This window comes from Nomascus leucogenys, chromosome 17, assembly GCF_006542625.1.
Source record: "Nomascus leucogenys isolate Asia chromosome 17, Asia_NLE_v1, whole genome shotgun sequence".
NCBI classification, from domain to species: Eukaryota; Metazoa; Chordata; class Mammalia; order Primates; family Hylobatidae; genus Nomascus; species Nomascus leucogenys.
In genome coordinates, this window is record NC_044397.1 from 65,148,972 (window position 1) to 65,167,429 (window position 18,458).

The window sequence follows — 18,458 nt, forward strand, 5'->3', positions numbered from 1 at the left end:
AAAGACTCTCTCTCAATTCAGCTACTAATATTCTAAAGAGGGAGACAAACAGATATATATTAGCAGCATAAGTAAAAACATATAGAAGCACAGAGGGAAAAAATGGCAAAACAAATCTAACAGAGTTAAGAACCATGTCATAAAGGATGGGTAGAAGTCCTGCACACCTAGTAGTGCTCTCAATAGAAGCACTATTGGCATTTTGCAAGAAAAATTCAGATTCATGGGCCTGTCCCATACATTAAGGATGTTTAATCCATACCCCAAGCACTAATGTCAATAACAAATGAAATATCCCACATATCATTTTAAAATTTCCCTAGAGTTTTACTATCTCCAGATGAAAACCATTGCTAGAGCCTAGGATACTTCAAGCTCAGAACTGACACAGTGAACAGACCCACTATCCTATTGCTTCTTAATTATGAACAGTAGCAGGGAAAGTGAAGCTAGGAGTTCAATGACTAAATAAATGAGTGAAAGTGTTTAAAATATTAAAAGAGCTAATAAGGTCAAGAAATTTGTGATACAAAAGATGCAATTAGAGAATAAAACAAAAAATAGAATCTTCACAAATAACACAAAATACAAAAATGTGGATATATGAGTGGGTTGAGCAAACGAATGTCAGTAAGTAAAGATAACCATACAACTGGCATCTAAATAAGACTACAAATTACAGCGTGGTTTCACATATACCTCATGTGATGCTGCACCATCACTTTATAACCATGTATTTGTTCTTTCATTGTATATATGTACTGTGTACAACATGATATTTTGAAACATATGCACATCGTAGAATGGCTCCACCAAGCTAATTAACAAATGCATTACTTCATATATGATAACACTTAAAAATCTACTCTCTCAGAGATTTTCAGGAATACAATACAGTCGCATATCCACAGTTGGCCCTGCAGAACACAAATATATGCAAATTGACCCTCAGTATATATGTATCCCTCAATCTGCATTTGATTGAAAAAACTCCACATATAAGTGGGCCTGCACAGTTCAAATTAATGTTATTCAAGGGTCAACTGTACATTAAGTATAGTAACTATGTTGTACAATAGATCTCTTGAACTTATTCTTCCTAGCTAAATTTTTATATCCTTTGACCAACATCTCCCTAACCTGCCCTCTTCCCCAGGCCTCTGGTAACCACCATTCTACTCTCTACATCTATAAGTTAGACATTTTCAGATTCCATATATAAGTGAGGTCATGTGGTGTTTATCTTCTGTGCCTGGCTTATTTCACTTAGATTAATGTCCTTCAGGTTCACTTATGTTATAACACGTGACAAGAATTCCTTGTTTTTTCTAAGGCTGAATAGTATTCCATTGCGTATATATACCATGTTTCTTTATCCATTTATTCATTCATGGACACTTAAGTTGATGCTGCAATGAACATAGGAGTGCACATATCTCTTCCACATTACTGATTTCATTTCACTTGAGTATATGCCCAATGGTGGGGTTGCTGGATCATATAGTTGTTCTACTTTTAATTTTTTGAAGAGCCTCCATACTGCTTTCCATAATGGCCATATTAATTTACATAGCCACTAACAGCCATCACTTTACAACTTTACAATTACCAGTTAAAAAACATATTTTCCTGGCCGGGCATGGTGGCTCATGCCTGTAATCCCAGCACTTTGGGAGGCCGAGGCAGGTGAATCACGAGGTCAGGAGTTCGAGACCAGCCTGATCAACATGGTGAAACTCTGTCTCTACTAAAACTACAAAAATTAGCTGGAGATGGTTGCACACTCCTGTAATCCCAGCTACTCAGGAGGCTGAGGCAGGATAATCGCTTGAACCTGGGAGGTGGAGGCTGCAGTGAGCCAAGATCACGCCATTGCACTCTAGCCTAGGCAACAGAGTGAGACTCCATCTCAAAAAAAAAAAAATTAAAAACATATTTTCCCTATTTTACAGATGGAAAAACTGAAGTTAGAGAATTTGTCTAATGTTACACCAAATGACAGAATGAAAATTCAAACCCAGATTTTCTGATTCCTACGACTGTTCAAAAAAGGTGTTAAATAGGTCTTCAATGAAGATGCTAAAACTGCTCAAAGTAATGACAGGACATGAACTTAAAAAGAAAACTGTAAGAGTCAAGGTTCTCAGATTACATGGCAGAGGAGAGAAAAGGCCAGGATGTTTGTTACCTATGATGGTGGGAAAGAGAGTATGTGCACAGATTTTAGAAGTGGAGTGGATGTTGGCATAGGTTGTAGAACCATGACTAGATGTCAAGGTAGACAGCAAGAAGCCTGGGACACCATCCCTGGTTCAGTGTTTGCAGAAAGTGGAGTAGCCAGGAATGAGCATCCTCCAGTTCAAAGTAATTTAAAACCATTATCCCAATCTATACTCTTGCTATATTGTTCATGATACTTAAATTTCCTTTTTTTTTTTTTTCTGAGATGTAGTCTTGCCCTGTCACCCAGGCTAGAGTACAGTGGCATGATCTCGGCTCACTACAACCTCCACCTCCCGGGTTCAAGTGATTCTCCCACCTCAGCCTCCTAAATAGCGGGATTACAGGCACCCGCCATCATGCCCAGCTAATTTTTGTATTTTTGTAGAGACAGGGTTTATGCATGTTGGCCAGGCTGGTCTTGAACTCCTGGCCTCAGGTGAGTCGCCCGCCTCAGCCTCCCAAAGTGCTGGGATTACAGGCATGAGCCACCACACCCAGCCTTAAATTTTCTTTTTAACTTACAACATTGAAACAAACCATTTATATTAACATTTACTTCAGTCTTTCCTCCTGGTTTACTTTTTAAAAAGAACCTTTCTCTTTTATTTTTAACATTTCTTTGAAATGTTTTCAGTTTGTCGATGTTTCTCTGGGATTTGTGGTGCTTATAAACCAACTCAGTATTACAGATTCCAGTGTACCAGTGCCATATATAGATAAACTATGATGATCTTATTCCTCTGTAACGTGAAACAAAAATGAACACAGCTCAAAATGATATTGACAATATCAAGGGAATCAACATCAAGAAATAATTGTTACACAGAATGCTCAATAAAAATAATGTATTCTATCTTAAAAAATTAAAAAATAAAAATAAAATACAAAAATTTGCCAAGTGTGGTGGCACATGCCTGTAATTCAGCTATTCGGGAGACTGAGGGAAGGGAATCGCTTAAACCCATGAGGCGGGGGTTGCAGTGAACCAAGATCACACCACTGCACTCCAGCCTGGACGACAGAGAGAGACTCCACCTAAAAAATATAGAAATAAAAATAGGCTGGGCGCAGTGGCTCATTCCTATAATCCCAACACTTTAGGAGGCCAAGGTGGGTGAATCACTGGAGGTCAGGAGTTTGAGACCAGCCCGCCCAACGTGGTGAAACCCCATCTCTGTTAAAAATATGAAAATTAGCTGGGTGTGGTAGTGGGCGTCTGTAGTCCCAGCTACTCAGGAGGCGGAAGCAAGAGAATCACTTGAACCTGGGAGGTGGAGGTTGCAGTGAGCCGAGATGGCACCACTGCACTTCAGCCTGGGTGACAGAGTGAGACTCTGTCTCAAACAAAAAAGTAAAAAATAAAAATAAAAAATTATGTATTCCAAATGTGATTACATTTGTAAGACTCTTTAGATCTAAAGATGCCAACAAATAACTGTTTCCATAACAAGGACTATTGACCATTGAGAATCCTCATTCCCAGTCCAAACAAAGGGCCTGAATCTCTCTCTCCCCCAAAAAGGAAATACACCAGCATCCTCATTCCTCACCCTATGTAACTCCAATGTGAAATTATTTAGATGAGAAAATTTTTAAGCATTTTCCTCAAATAATGTCTCTGATCTCATTTATTTATTCTGCTTCGACCAGCAACAGCACTATTTATAGGTAACCAAAAGATACCTATAAATCAGCTGCAGCTGACCTGGGGTGCCTTCATTGCTATGGCTCTTACTATGGAATCTTCACTGTATAGAGAAGGCCAAAAACTACTAAGAGCCAAAACCAATTCTCTTAGCCATAAGGAATTGAAAACAAGGAACAGGCTGAAATTTCATCTGTATCTGGTCCCAGAAAGGACCTTAATCCACAACCCAAAAATGTCAGGGGAAAGGAAATTCTAAATACAAATCCCATTGACTCTTGAGACACACAAATCATCTCTTCCTCTCCATTTTTCTCTCAGAAACAACCATGCAATTATACTTTTCTTAAATAAATTCCAATGGGATCATAAAATTTAAAGAAATTTAGATTTCATGAGATGACAATAAATTTAACCCTGATTAACTCTGTCCAGGAGAGTGGTGGAGCAAGATGGCGGAATAAAAAGCTCCACTGACCATCCCCCAACATGCATACACAAGGAGTTAACAACTATCTACACCTTCATAAGAACCAAAAATCAGGTGAGCACTCATAGTACCTGGTATTAACTCTGTCCATTATATTTACCAACTGAATAGATAATTTCAAAGATCTATGTACAAGATGGCAGTAGATCAAGACCAAGGTCCAATCTCTCCTTCTTAGACTGTGATGGTGAAAATAAAATATCAAGGAGCAATGAGATTACAAATGAAGGAAAATATGCAAAGCTACAGATCATAAACAAACAATGCAGATGGTTATTTTCTTCTCTTTTTTTTTTTTTTTTTTTTTGAGACAGAGTCTCACTTAGCCACCCAGGCTGGAGTGCAGTGGCGCGATCTCGGCTCACTGCAACCACCCTCTCCCGGGTTCAGGTGATTCTACCGTCTCAGCCTCCTAAATAGCTGGGATTACAGGCATGCACCTTCATGCCCGGCTAATTTTTGTATTTTAATAGAGCTGGGGTTTCCTCATGTTGGCCAGGCTAGTCTTGAACTCCTGACCTCAGGTGATCCGCCAGCCCTGGCCTCCCGAGGTGCTAGGATTATAGGCGTGAGCCACTGTGCCCAGCCTCAGCCTGTTATTTTCAACACTTTCATTGAGCCAGGCAAAAATAAACCATCTCTTACCTAATCCTTCTACCAGTGTTTTTTCTCTTGCAATTTATGGACAAGTTCAAACTGAAGACATACCCTTTCCAGGATTCTTTTTTTTTTTTTTTTTTCAGATGACGTTTCATTCTTGTTGCCCAGGCTGGAGTGCAATGGTAAGATCTCGGCTCACCGCAACCTCCACCTCCCGGGTTCAAGTGGTTCTCCTGCCTCAGCCTCCCGAGTAGCTGGGATTACAGGTGACTGCCACCACGCATGGCTAGTTTTCTATTTTTAGTAGAGACAGGGGTTTCTCCATGTTGGCCAGGCTGGTCTCTAACTCCCAACCTCAGGTGATTCCCCCCAACCTCAGCCTTCCAAAGTGCTGGGATTACAGGTGTGAGCCACTGTACCCAGCCAACATATCCTTTCATTACTATTCTTTTTCAAACCTTAAAGCAAATATTTTATTTGGGTCACATAAAAACTAAAAGATCATTACCATGAATGTGCTAAATTATTGAAAAATAAATTTTTTTCTATAAAAAAAGAGCAGGTACATTTTATTTAAAAGGCACTTGAATGATAGAAGAATATAACAGAGGTAAAACCTGACATTTGAAACTACAGAAGATTGCATGATCTTTTACAAAATAAATAAATTGTTGGCTGGCACGGTGCTGGTGGCTGACACCTGTAATCCCAGCACTTTGGGAGGCCAAGGCAGATGGATCACTTGAGGTCAGGAGTTTGAGACCAGTCCGGCCAACATGGTGACACCCCACCTCTACTAAAAAATACAAAAATTAGCTGGGCGTGGTGGTGAGCACTTGTAATCCCAGCTACTCAGGAGGCTGAGACACGAGAATTGCTTGAACCCAGGCGGCAGAGGTTGCGGTGAGCTGAGATCACACCACTGCACTCCAGCCTGGGCAATAGAACAAGATTCTGTTGCAAAAAAATAAATAAGTAAATAAATAGGTAAATTTTTAACAAGCATTAGATATTTCAGAATAAGACATAATCCTTCCACAATGAAATACTTTCTATGAAAAAAGAAACTTATCTCAAATAGGGGAGTCCCTTTCCCCCAAAAGACATTTCTTGAAAAATCAGGATTCATTGCGTATGTGTGTATGTGTGTGTGAAATCTTTCACTAGCACTCTGTTTTAGAAAAGAGGTTTTAGAGGAATTTGAAGATTTTGCTTTCCAATATAAATTTCACAGACAACTCTTCTTTTGCCTTTCCTTCCATTTAGGGGTCAAATATAAGAAAAACAAAGTAGAACCACCTAGTGATATAACTTTTATGAAATAACAAATGAAATATTATATGAGCTTCAATAACAAATATCCGTAGTGTTAATGTCAGTCACTGGGATTGAGTCTATAAATCCAGTTCTAGTTGAACTAACTAAACTGAGCAGTCAATTCAGTCAACCAACAAATAAGTTGTGTAAAGGTAGAAAAACATGCTTGTTTATTTTCTCTATATTTATTTCCAGGTTCCCTGAACTAACTAAGAATCTAGTTATTTTAAAACATGTAGGCCGGGTGCAGTGGCTCATGCCTGTAATCCCAGCACTTTTGGAGGCCGAGGCAGGCAGATCATCTGAGGTCAGGAGTTCAAGACCAGCCTGGCCAACATGGCGAAACCCTCTGTCTACTGAAAATAGAAAAATTAGCCGTGCGTGGTGGCTCTGTCCAGGCACCGGGAGGCGGAGGTTGCAGTGAGCCAAGGTGGAGCCACTGCACTCCAGCCTGGGCAACAGAGTGAGGCTCCGCCTCAAAAAAAAAAAATGTAAATATATTTACACATTCGATCAAACAATATGTGAATGCTGATTATGTTCCAGGCATCGTTCTAGATTTGGGGGGTACAGTACAGCCAGTCCCTGCCTTCATAAAGCTTACATCTTAAAGGTAGATAAAGTAACTAATAAGAATGAAATATAATTTCATGCATGAAGATGACTGCTATGAAGAAAACTAAAATCAAGGAAATATGTTATCTTAAGTCATAAAATAGAAAACATATTTTATGTGTAAGAACCCAAAATTCCTGTAATATTTATTAAGTGCGAAGTTCTTTCCTAGGCACTGAAGATGTAGAAATACATGACATATTTCTTGTGGAATATATTATATAGTTTTATATTATATATATTATATACTTTATTATATTATAATATATGTAATATTTATATATAATATATTCTATATATTATTTTATATCTAGCTTTTTGGTGTTTTTTTTTTTTTTTAAGACAAGGTCTCACTCAGTTGTCCAGGCTGGAGTGCAGTGGCAAGATCATGGCTCACTGCAGCCTCTATCTCCTGGGCTCAAGTAATCCTCCCACCTCAGCTGCCTGAGTAGCTGGGACTGCAGGTTCATGCCACAACACCTGGCAAATTTTTAAAATTTTTACTAGAGACAGAGCCTTCCTATGTTGGCCAGACTGGTCTCAAACTCCTGGGCTCAAGCAATCCTCCCGCCTTGGCCACCCAGAGTGCTAGGATTACAGGCATAAGCCACCATGTCCAGCCCAGGGAACATATATTTTAACCCATAGCAAATACAGTTGAATTTTTAAGAAAGAGTGAGAGAGACAGACAGACAGAGAGAGAGAGAGAGACAGACAGAGAGACAGAGAGAGAGAATGTGTGTGTGTGTGTGTGTGTGTGTGTGTGTGTGTGTGTGTGTGTGTGTGTGTGTTGGAAAGAGCCACATCTCTACTTGTTTATTTGCATAGATATTTCTAACTTAAAACAGGTTTTTATTCTCAAACATTGCTGACAGGAGTATAAAATGGTTCAATCTTATAAAATACAAATACCTGTCAAAAATACAAATGAACTAATCTGTTGACACCGCAGCCTCCTTCTAGGGATTTTTCCTACAGATATAATTGTACATGTGGGGCCAGATGCAGTGGCTCACACCTGAAGCCAAGATCTCACCACCGCACTCCAGCCTGGGCAACAAGAGTGAAACTCTATCTCAAAAAAATAATAATAACAACAATAATAATTGTACATGTAGAAAATTATATAGGTGCAAGGATGTTCCCTATAGTGTTATAATATTAGTAAAATAATGGAAAGAGACTAAATGCCCAGCAAGAGGAGGTTAAATAAACTATGGTACATCCACAGGTACAGACACAATAAAAGCAAGTGCATTGATATAGATAATCTCTAGCAAATATGATTTAAAATAAAATACAGTGCAAAACATTCAGTTTAGGTAACCCTAAAAGTAAGAATCAAAACTATAGGCCAGGCATGGTGGCTCATGCCTGTAATCCCGGCACTTTGGGAAGCTCAGATGGGCAGATCACCTGAGGTCAGGAGTTTGAGACCAGCCTGACCAACACGGAGAAACCCTGTCTCTGCTAAAAATACAAAATTAGCCAGGCATGGTAGTGCATGCCTGTAATCCCAGCTACTTGGGAGGCTGAGGCAGGAGAATCGCTTGAACCCAGGAGGCAGAGGTTATGGTGAGCCGAGATCACGCCACTGCACTCCAGCCTGGGCAACAAGAGTGAAACTCCATCTCAAAAAAAAAAAAAAAACACACACACACACAAGAATCAAAACTATAAACCTTCTAGAAGAAAATCTTCAAAACTAAGGGTAAGCAAAGATTTCTTAAAGAGGACATAAAACACACTAACCATAAAGAAAATAAATTAACTAATTTGACTTAAATAAAACTTAAAACTACTTATCAAAAGACAGCATTATGATAATAAAATGGCAAGCCACAGGCTGTGAGAAAATATCAGCAATGTATACATCTCACAAATACTTGTATTTAGAATATACAAAGAAATCCTTTAAAATCGCTGAGGAAAAAACTAACACTCCAATAAAAACAATGGAAAGGCCAGAACCTATAGTTCGCATAGATATCTAAATGACTACTAAGCATAAAAAAACACATCTTAACTCATCAGGGAATTGCAAATTCAAATCACAATGAGATGCTACTACATACTCAACCAAAATGACTAAAATTTAAAAGACTGGCCGGGCACAGTGACTCACACCTGTAATCCCAGGACTTTGGGAGGTCCAGGCGGGTGGATCTCTTGAGGTTAGGAGTTCAAGACCAGCCTGGCCAACATGGTGAAACCCTGTCCCTACTAAAAATACAAAAAAATTAGCTGGTCATGGTGGTGGGTGCCTGTGATCCCAGCTACACGGGAGGCTAAGGCAGGAGAATTGCTTGAAACCAGGAGGCGGAGGTTGCCATGAGCTCAGATCATGCCACTGCATTCCAGCCTGGGCAACAGAGCAAGACTCTGTCTCACAAAAAAAAAAAAAAAAAAAAGGCTTGCATTATCAAGAGTTGGTGCAGATAATTAAAACTCTCAAACATTGCTACTAGAGTATAATCTGGTAACATTCTGAAAAACCAGCAGCTTACTAAAGCTAAATATACATCTACCCTGTGACCGTTATTTTTTCACTTGTAGATATATACCAAGAGAAATCAATATGCATGTCAAACAAAAGGCATTCAAAAGAGAGTTCAGTTTTATTCACAAAAGGCAAAAACTAAAAACAACTCAAATGTTGATCAATAGCAATGTGAATACTTTGTGGTATATTCATAAAATGTAATCCAATATACACAGTAAAAACACACCACTGATACACACAAAATTGAACGAACATTACAAGCCTTCAATTATCCAAGCATGGTGGCTCACGTCTGTAATCTCAGCACTTTAGGAGGCTGAGGTGGGCGGATTGCTGGAGACCAGGAGTTCAAGAAAAGCCTGGCCAACATGGCAAAACCTCGTCTCTACCAAAAATACAAAAAAAATAGCCAGGCATGGTGGCGCGTGCCTGTAATCCCAGCTACTCAGGAGGCTGAGGCACGAGAATCGCTTGAACCTTGGAAGCAGAAGTTGCAGTACGCCGAGATCACGCCATTGTACTCCAGTCTGGGCAACAGAGTGAGACTCCATCTCAAAAAAAAAAAAAAAAAAAAAAAAGCCTTCAATTAAACAAAAAAGTCAGGCATAAATCAGAACATACTAGGCCGGGCGAGGTGGCTCACATCTGTAATCCCAGCACTTTGGGAGACCAAGGCAAACAGATCACTTGAGCCCAGGAGTTCAAGATCACCCTGGTCAACATGGTGAAACCCAGTCTCCACCAAAAATACGAAAATCAGCCAGGTGTCATGGCAAGCACCTGTAATCCCAGCTACTCAGGAGGCTGAGGCACAAGAATCACTTGAACCCTGGAGACGGAAGTTGCAGTGAGCCAAGGTTGCACCACTACACTCCATCCTGGATGACAAAGCATGACTCCATCTCAAAGAAAAAAAAAAAAAAGAACATGCTATATGGTTCTACTTATAGAAGTTAAACTAGCATATAGTATTAGAAGTAAAAAATAGTGGTTATCTCTGGAGGAGGTAGTATTGCTTGGGAATAGAAAAAGAAACTTTCCAGAGTGATGGAAATATGCCGTATCTTAAACTGAGTAGTGTCTATCCAGGTGTATATATTTAAAAAAAAATCATCGAACCAAGCCTGGGCATCATGGAGAGACCCCATCTCTACAAAAACTACAAAAATTAGCTGAGCATGATGGCATGTGCTTGTAGTTCCAGCTATTCAGGAGGCTGACACAGGAGGATCGATTCAGCCCAGACTGCAGTGAGCCGTAATCGCACCCCTGCACTCCAGCCTGGGCAACAGAGCAAGACTTGTAATGTTTGTAATGCAAAGAAATGATAAATGCTTGAGGTGATGGATACCCCATTTATCCTGATATGATTATTATATACTGTATGCCTCTATCAAAAAATCTTACATACCCCATAAATACGTATCTACTATGCCGGGCGCAGTCGCTCATGCCTGTAATCCCAGCACTTTGGGAGGCCGAGGCAGGCAGATCATGAGGTCAGGAGATCGAGACCATCTGGCTAACACGGTGAAACCCCATCTCTACTAAAAATACAAAAAATTAGCCAGGCGTGGTGGTGGGCGCCTGTAGTCCCAGCTACTCCGGAGGCTGAGACAGGAGAATGGCGTGAACCCGGGAGGCGGGGCTTGCAGTGAGCCAAGATCGTGCCGCTGCACTCCAGCCTGGGTGACAGAGCAAGACTACGTCTCAAAAAAAAGAAAAAAAAAAAAAAAAAAAAAAAAAAAAAATATATATATATATATATATATACACACATATGTCTACTATGTACCTATAAAATTTTAAAATAAAAAAAAGTTCATGACCAGGTGTGGTGGCTCACACCTGTAATCCTAGCACTTTGGGAAGCCAAGGCAGGTGGATCACTTGAGGTCAGGAGTTTGAAACCAGCCTGGCCAACATGGTGAAACCCCATCTCTACTAAAAATACAAAAAAAAATTAGCCGGGCGTGGTGGCAGGTGCCTGTAATGACAGCTACTTGGGAGGCTGAGGCAGGAGAATTGCTTGAATCTGGGAGGCGAAGGTTGCAGTGAGCCGAGATCATGCCACTGCACTCCAGCCTAAGTAACAGAGCAAGACCTTGTCTCAACAACAACAACAAAAAAAGTTTAAAGAGGAAGACTATTTTGCTTGGTTTTGAATAGAATATCTTTGGAAAGATACAAAAAAGAACTGGCAACATGGATTTCATCTGAGGAAGAGAGTAAGGTGGGATGGGCACAGAGGAAAGGAAATTTATATTGTGGACTGTGAGACACTCAAGGAAAAAGACCCAGTTTATGTCCCAACGTAATCATACAGAGGACCTTCCTACTCTCTCTCTCTCAAAAGTGTCCTGGTTTGTATGATGAATTATATGGTCCGCCTACTTATATATCTTATGGATTTAGTATTATGTGAATGTATTACCTCTTCAAAAAATAAATAAAATATAAACTAAGCATAATACGGTGACTTTTGACAGCAATGTAAGAGCAATTTCTCCTTGTGTAATTTTGTGTTTTCTTAGTTTTTAAAGGACGAGATAAATATCTAAGGAGCAATGCTTGTAAACTTGATTTAATCCATCCTGCACACTTGGGCCAAACTAATCTTATGAAGCACAGCTTTCATCATATCACTCCCCTTCTGAAACATCTTCTGAACTTCACTTTGAGCAAACAACCTTCCAACTTCTTTACTTGACCTTGAAGACTTGCCAAAGTAGGCCTAAAGCAACCTTCCCCTTATGTTCTGAAACCTTAACTCTCAGCACCTCTGTGACTGGCCTATTGTTTTCCCGAAGTCTGCCTGATTCCTTCCTGCTTCTCTGTATTTGTTTTCCACTGTGTGATCTCCCCTGGGAATGTCTAGGAATGTCTTAATCCATCCACATTCTATCTATCTTTCCAGGCACCATGAAACTCAAGTTCCACCGCTTCCTTAAAGTCCTACGCTGAACCACATTTATACTTTGTATATTTCTTTAATTTTGTTTTGTTTTGAGACAGAGTCTCACTCAGTCACCCAGGCTGGAGTGTAGTGGTGCGATCTGGGCTCACAGCAACCTCCGCCTCCCAAGTTCAAGTGATTCTCTTGCCTCGGCCTCCCAAGTACCTGGGATTACAGGCACCTGCCACCACACCCGGCTAACTTTTGTATTTTTAGTAGAGACAGGGCTTCACCATGTTGGCTAGGCTGGTCTCGAACTCCTAACCTGAAGTGATCCACCCGCCTCAGCCTCCCAAAGCGGTGGAATTACAGGCATGAGCCACCGCACTCAGCCTATACATTACATCATCAAGTTGCAATAAAAACTTCTCTCCAACAGATTCAGTGTAAGCCATAAATAGATTCTGAAGATGTTATTAAGTTTTTTTAAATTGTGAGGAGCATTTATTGTACTTGAAACTAGGACAAAGAGTTGAATAAGAGGCTATCCATACCATGGAAGTTCTCATAGAAACATCTAACAACTGCCACCATATCACCTTGCCCTCATACATCTGCCACTCTCAGCTGCTTGCAAAGAACTGCCTTCATTGTCAACATCACATATATACACATACACACACACAAACACACACAGACAAACACACACTCCCAAGCCAAAAGCCTCAAGGATCATCCAACTCATGAGTTTTCCAATGTTGTTAATCCTCAAGAAAAAAATTAAAGATGCTTTATCTTCCAATCTGATGTATTATCTGCAACACAACATACCACTTAATTTTATTCAGTTTTCTGTTATTTTTATTTTCTAATTTTTCCATGCATATACATCTAATCTAGGGAAGGAAATAATTCCTTACTGAGTAACTTATTATGGTACCTAATACAACACTACACATATGGTCAATATGTCTTTGTTCATTTGATTGCTCAGTATAATTCTTCTTGATGTTTAAGTGTGCCAAGATTTACAGCTGAATTATTACTCAGAACACATATCATATATGTCTGAGTCATTTACTTTCCAGAATCTCTCATACTTTGATTTCATTCCCAATCTCTTCATATTATGTATGCATTAAAAAAAAGATGATAGATAGATAAACAGATGATAGAGAAAGAGAGAGAAAGAGAGGGATGCAGGCATGGTTGCATATGCCTTTGGTCCCAGCTACTCAGGAGGCTGAGTGGGGAGGATCACCTGAGCCCAGGGATGTTGAGGCTGCCGTGAGCCATGATTACATCAGCCTGGGCAACAGAGTGAGACCTTGTCTCAAAAAAAAAAAAATAAATATATATATATGTCACATAGCACAATACCAGATATTCATTTACTCATTTACTCAATGTAATTGTTTACTAAGAGTCTGTTCTATGCATCAAGTAGTGACCAAATCAAGGACCACAGTCTTTCCTATGAGGCTTACATCTTACTGAGGCCCATTTTAGGCAGTCAGTGAACAGAGAGCAGTGAATTAGAGCCAGAACCCCAAACTCTTTATTTGAGTGCTCTCCCACTCTTTCAAATGGTCTATTTACTACATCGTAACATGTATCAAGCAGCATAAAGAAGCAAGATGCAAATACAACAGACATCAGGATCATTCTGCAGGTATCATGGGGAGTGGAAAGAGTACAGGCTACAGAAGTAAAGAAAACCTGGGTTCAAAGTTGGGCTTTAGTACTTTACATATCAAGTTATGTAAACCTCTAAGCTTCAGTTATAGAATTTATCAATATGAGGTCGGGCACGGTGGCTCACACCTGTAATCCCAGCACTTTAGGAGGCCGAAGTGGGCGAATCGCTTGAGGTCAGGAGTTCCAGACCACTCAACATGGCGAAACCCCGCCTCTACTAAAAATACAAAAAAAAATTAGCTAGGTGTGGTGGCACATGCCTATAATCCCAGCTACTGGGGAGGCTAAGGCAGGAGAATCACTTGAACCCAGGAGGCGGAGGCTGCAGTGAGCGGAGATCGTGCCACTGCACTCCAGCCTGGGCAACGAGAGTGAGACTCAATCTCAAAAAAAAAAAAAAAAGAAAAAAAGAAAAAAAAAGAGTTTATCAAAACATACCTGGAAGTATCAATGTAAGGATCAAAATACATATGTAAAATGTCTATCATCTGTCTAGCATAGTGTAGGAATTCAAAATAGATTCTTTGTCCATAATCAAATATAATCTAATCTGACAACACCACAGCATATGTAAAAGGCTGGATTTTAGATTTAGTAAAGGTCAACAGTAATTAGTTTACCCAAAATCACATAATAAAGACTGCTTTTTTTTTTTTTTTTTTGAGACAGAGTCTTGGTCTGTCCCAGGCTGGAGTGCAGTGGCGTGATCTCAGCTCACTGCAACCTCCGCGTCCTGGGTTCAAGCGATTCTCCTGCCTCAGCCTCATAAGTAGCTGGGACTACAGATGCACGCCACCACACCCAGCTAATTTCTGTATTTTTAGTAGAGATGGGGTTTCAGCATGTTGGCCAGGATGGTCTCAATCTCCTGACCTCGTGATCTGCCTGCCTCGGCCTCCCAAAGTGCTGGGACTACAGGTATGAGCCACCGTGCCTGGCCATAAAGACTTCTTTCATAAAATTTTCCCTACAGTATACTTTTTTTTTTTTTTTTTTTTGAGGCAGAGTCTCTCTTTGACACCCAGGCTGGAGTGCAGTGGTGCAATCTTGGGCCACTGTAACCTCCACCTCCCGGGTTCAACCAATTCTCTTGCTTCAGCCTCCCGGGTGGCTGGGATTACATGCACGTGTCACAATGCCCAGCTAATTTTTGTATTTTTAGTAGAGACAGGGTTTCACCATGTTGGCCAAGCTGGTCTTGAACTCCTGACCTTAAGTGATCCGCCTGCCTCAGCCTCCCAAAGTGCTAGGATTACAGGCATGAGCCACCATGCCCAGTCCCTATACTACACATTTAGATATGCCCCCTTTTGGATAAAAATGACATTATTATAATATTATAAGAAAAAAACATGCATTTTGAATTTTTTCATTATAATACTAGTCTATATCGGCCGGGCGCGGTGGCTCACACTTGTAATCCCAGCACTTTGGGAGGCCGAGGCGGGCGGATCACGAGGTCAGGAGATCGAGACCACGGTGAAACCCCATCTCTACTAAAACTACAAAAAAATTAGCCGGGCGTGTTGGTGGGCGCCTGTGGCTACTTGGAGAGGCTGAGGCAGGAGAATAGCGTGAACCCGGGAGGCGGAGCTTGCAGTGAGCCGAGATTGCGCCACTGCACTCCAGCCTGGGCGACAGCGAGACTCCGTCTCAAAAAAAAAAAAAAAAAAAAAAATACTAGTCTATATCTTTGGAATATCACTCAATTTCAAGAAAGAAATATATGAGACTATCACTAAAAATATATTTGCATATAATACTGTATTTTCTCATCAAACTATTAAGTTTGTAATAAATCCACAAGCAATAAGTTCAGCCACTGTTCCTTACCTCCCCAACCACATTTGGCCCTACTTCTTTATTAGTTCACAATAATCCAGTGACATTGCCCTTCTTTTGGCTCTTCAAAACTACCAGACTCTCCAGCATCTAGATGACATGCAATACCTGCATTACTCTCTAATGCTAATCGGCTAATGCTTAACAGGATCCCACCCTAAATATATGGCCCTCAGAGATGCCTTCCCTGACCAACAACCCTGATAAACTTGGGCTCCACCGTGTAGGGTGATGTGGAGAAGTTCCTAATGTCAGAGAAGCCTGGGTTCCAATCACTCATCTAACAACATGGAGTTATGCTACAGCACAGATACATGGCTGTGCAGTTACAGAAAAGTTCATACACAATGGATATAATTGGCAATAGTGTGTGTGCATTGGCTGGTTAAAAATATTAGCCAAGGCTTTCAGAAGTGCTTTCCTGTACAATCTCTGCTGAGAGGCTTAGGGAATTGTTAATATATTGCTGATAAGATATCAGCATACTTATCAGCATACTCTCAGCATGGCCTGATTCTTCTGATTCTTTTTTTTTTTTTTTTTTTTGGAGACGGAGTTTCGCTGTTGTCACCCAGGCTGGAGTGCAATGGCGCAATCTCGGCTCACTGCAACCTCCGCCTCCCAGGTTGAAGTGATTCTTCTGCCTCAGCCTCCTGAGTAGCTGGGATTACAGGAATGCAACACCACATCCGGCTAATTTTGTATTTTTAGTACAGACGGGGTTTCTCCATGTTGATCAGGCTGGTCTCGAACTCCCAACCTCAGGTGATCCACCCGCCTCGGCCTCCCAAAGTGCTGGGATTACAGGCATGAGCCACTGGCCTGATTCTTTTCAATCAGCTTTTATCTTTAGTTGTCAAACCACACTTTACGGAGATCTTTAGAAGTATAATAATGGCCTGAGGCACACTGTTATTTATATATGTTCATAGCACCCTGTACTCTTCTTTGGAGTTCTTTTTATTTGCATGTAATAAATATTTTCTGCTAATGTTTGTTTTCCCCACTTAACAGCTACAGGAAGATAAGGACTGTGCCTGTCCTGTTGCCTGCTTAATCTCTAATGCCGACCACCGTTCCCAACGTACAGTAGGAAACAGATGCGGTAACTACTTACTAGGTTGATGTGTAACTTAAGGAATGAGAGATGTGTCCATGTGAAAGAAATACAGTATGAGAGTTAAGTTTACTTAATGTAATACATGGAAAGTATATAAAGCAATGTTTGGCACATACCAAGCACTCAATAAATGTTATTTGCTCACCTAGAACAAAAATCACCTGGGTAACACAAGAGATAAAAGCTGTTATTGACTGAGAAATTACAAGGTTGAGCATATACTGTGTGGTTATCCCTGTTAGACTACAGTGCAATGTACTAAGGGAACTACAGTAATCCCCCATCCCAACAGTTTTTCATTTAATTCATTTTACCATTTGAATATACAAATTTTTAAATCCCAGATCTTTTCACATATTCCTAATTGAGTTCAACACCCTTAAATAAAACCATTCACAATAAACTATGTCTTGGCCATATGAGAGTCTATGGAATTGAGCAATGAGAGAAATGTCCATGCTCTATTCTCTCAATGGATGGAAAGAAAACTGGTGCTCTTGAATATTTTAAGGAAAGGCCAGCAGGGTACAGCGGCTCATGCCTGTAATCCCATCACTTTAGGAGGCCAAGATGGCGTGAGTCCAGGAGTTCAAGACAAGCCTGGGCAACATAATGGGACACCATCTCTACAAAAAATTTAAAAATTAGTCAGGTTTGGTGCCACGCACCTGTAGTCCAATCTATGTGGGAGGCTGAGGTTGGAGAATCTATTGACCCAGGAGGCTGCAGTGTGCCACGGAGGCTGCACTCCAGCCTGGAGACCCTGTCTCAAAGAAAACAAAACAGACTGGGTGTGGTGGCTCACGCCTGTAATCCCAGCACTGGGATTGGATCATAAGGTAAGGAGTTCAAGACCAGCCTGGTCAAGATGGTGAAACCACGTCTCTACTAAAAATACAAAAATTAGCTGGTCACGGTAGCTGGCACCTGTAATCCCAGCTACTCCGGAGGCTGAGGCAGGAGAATCCTTTGAACTTAGGAGGCAGAGGCTGCAGTGAGCTGAGATCATGCCACTGCACTCTAGCCTGGGCGACAGAGCAAGACTCTGTCTTAAAAAAAAACAAAAGCAAAGGCCACACACATTTTTTTCTTTTTTTTTTGTTTTTGTTTTTCAAGACGGAGTCTCGCTCTGTCACCCAGGCTGGAGGGCAGTGGCGCGATCTCGGCTCACTGCAAGCTCCGCCTCCCGGGTTCAAGCCATTCTTCTGCCTCAGCCTCCGGAGTAGCTGGGACTACAGGCGCCCGCCACCACGCCTGGCTAATTTGTTGTATTTTTAGTAGAGACAGGGTTTCACCATGTTAGCCAGGATGGTCTCGATCTCCTGACCTCGTGATCCGCCCACCTCGGCCTCCCAAAGTGCTGGGATTACAGGCGTGAGCCACCACACCTGGCCAACACATTTTTTTCTAAGACTTGTGAAAATGAAACGAAGATGAAAATACAGTAACTTTATATTTCAAGAAATTAAAACCCCAACAGTTGCTTTGAAATTAATAAAAAGTAAATCT

General features: G+C 40.8%; 1 protein-coding gene across 2 annotated transcripts in view; it reads right to left on the reverse strand.

Moving 5' to 3' along the window:
• The window catches only part of SUGCT (succinyl-CoA:glutarate-CoA transferase), a 746,309-nt gene that overhangs the window by 620,044 nt on the left and 107,807 nt on the right, over positions 1-18,458 (reverse strand). The gene's annotated exons all lie outside the window — the stretch shown is intronic.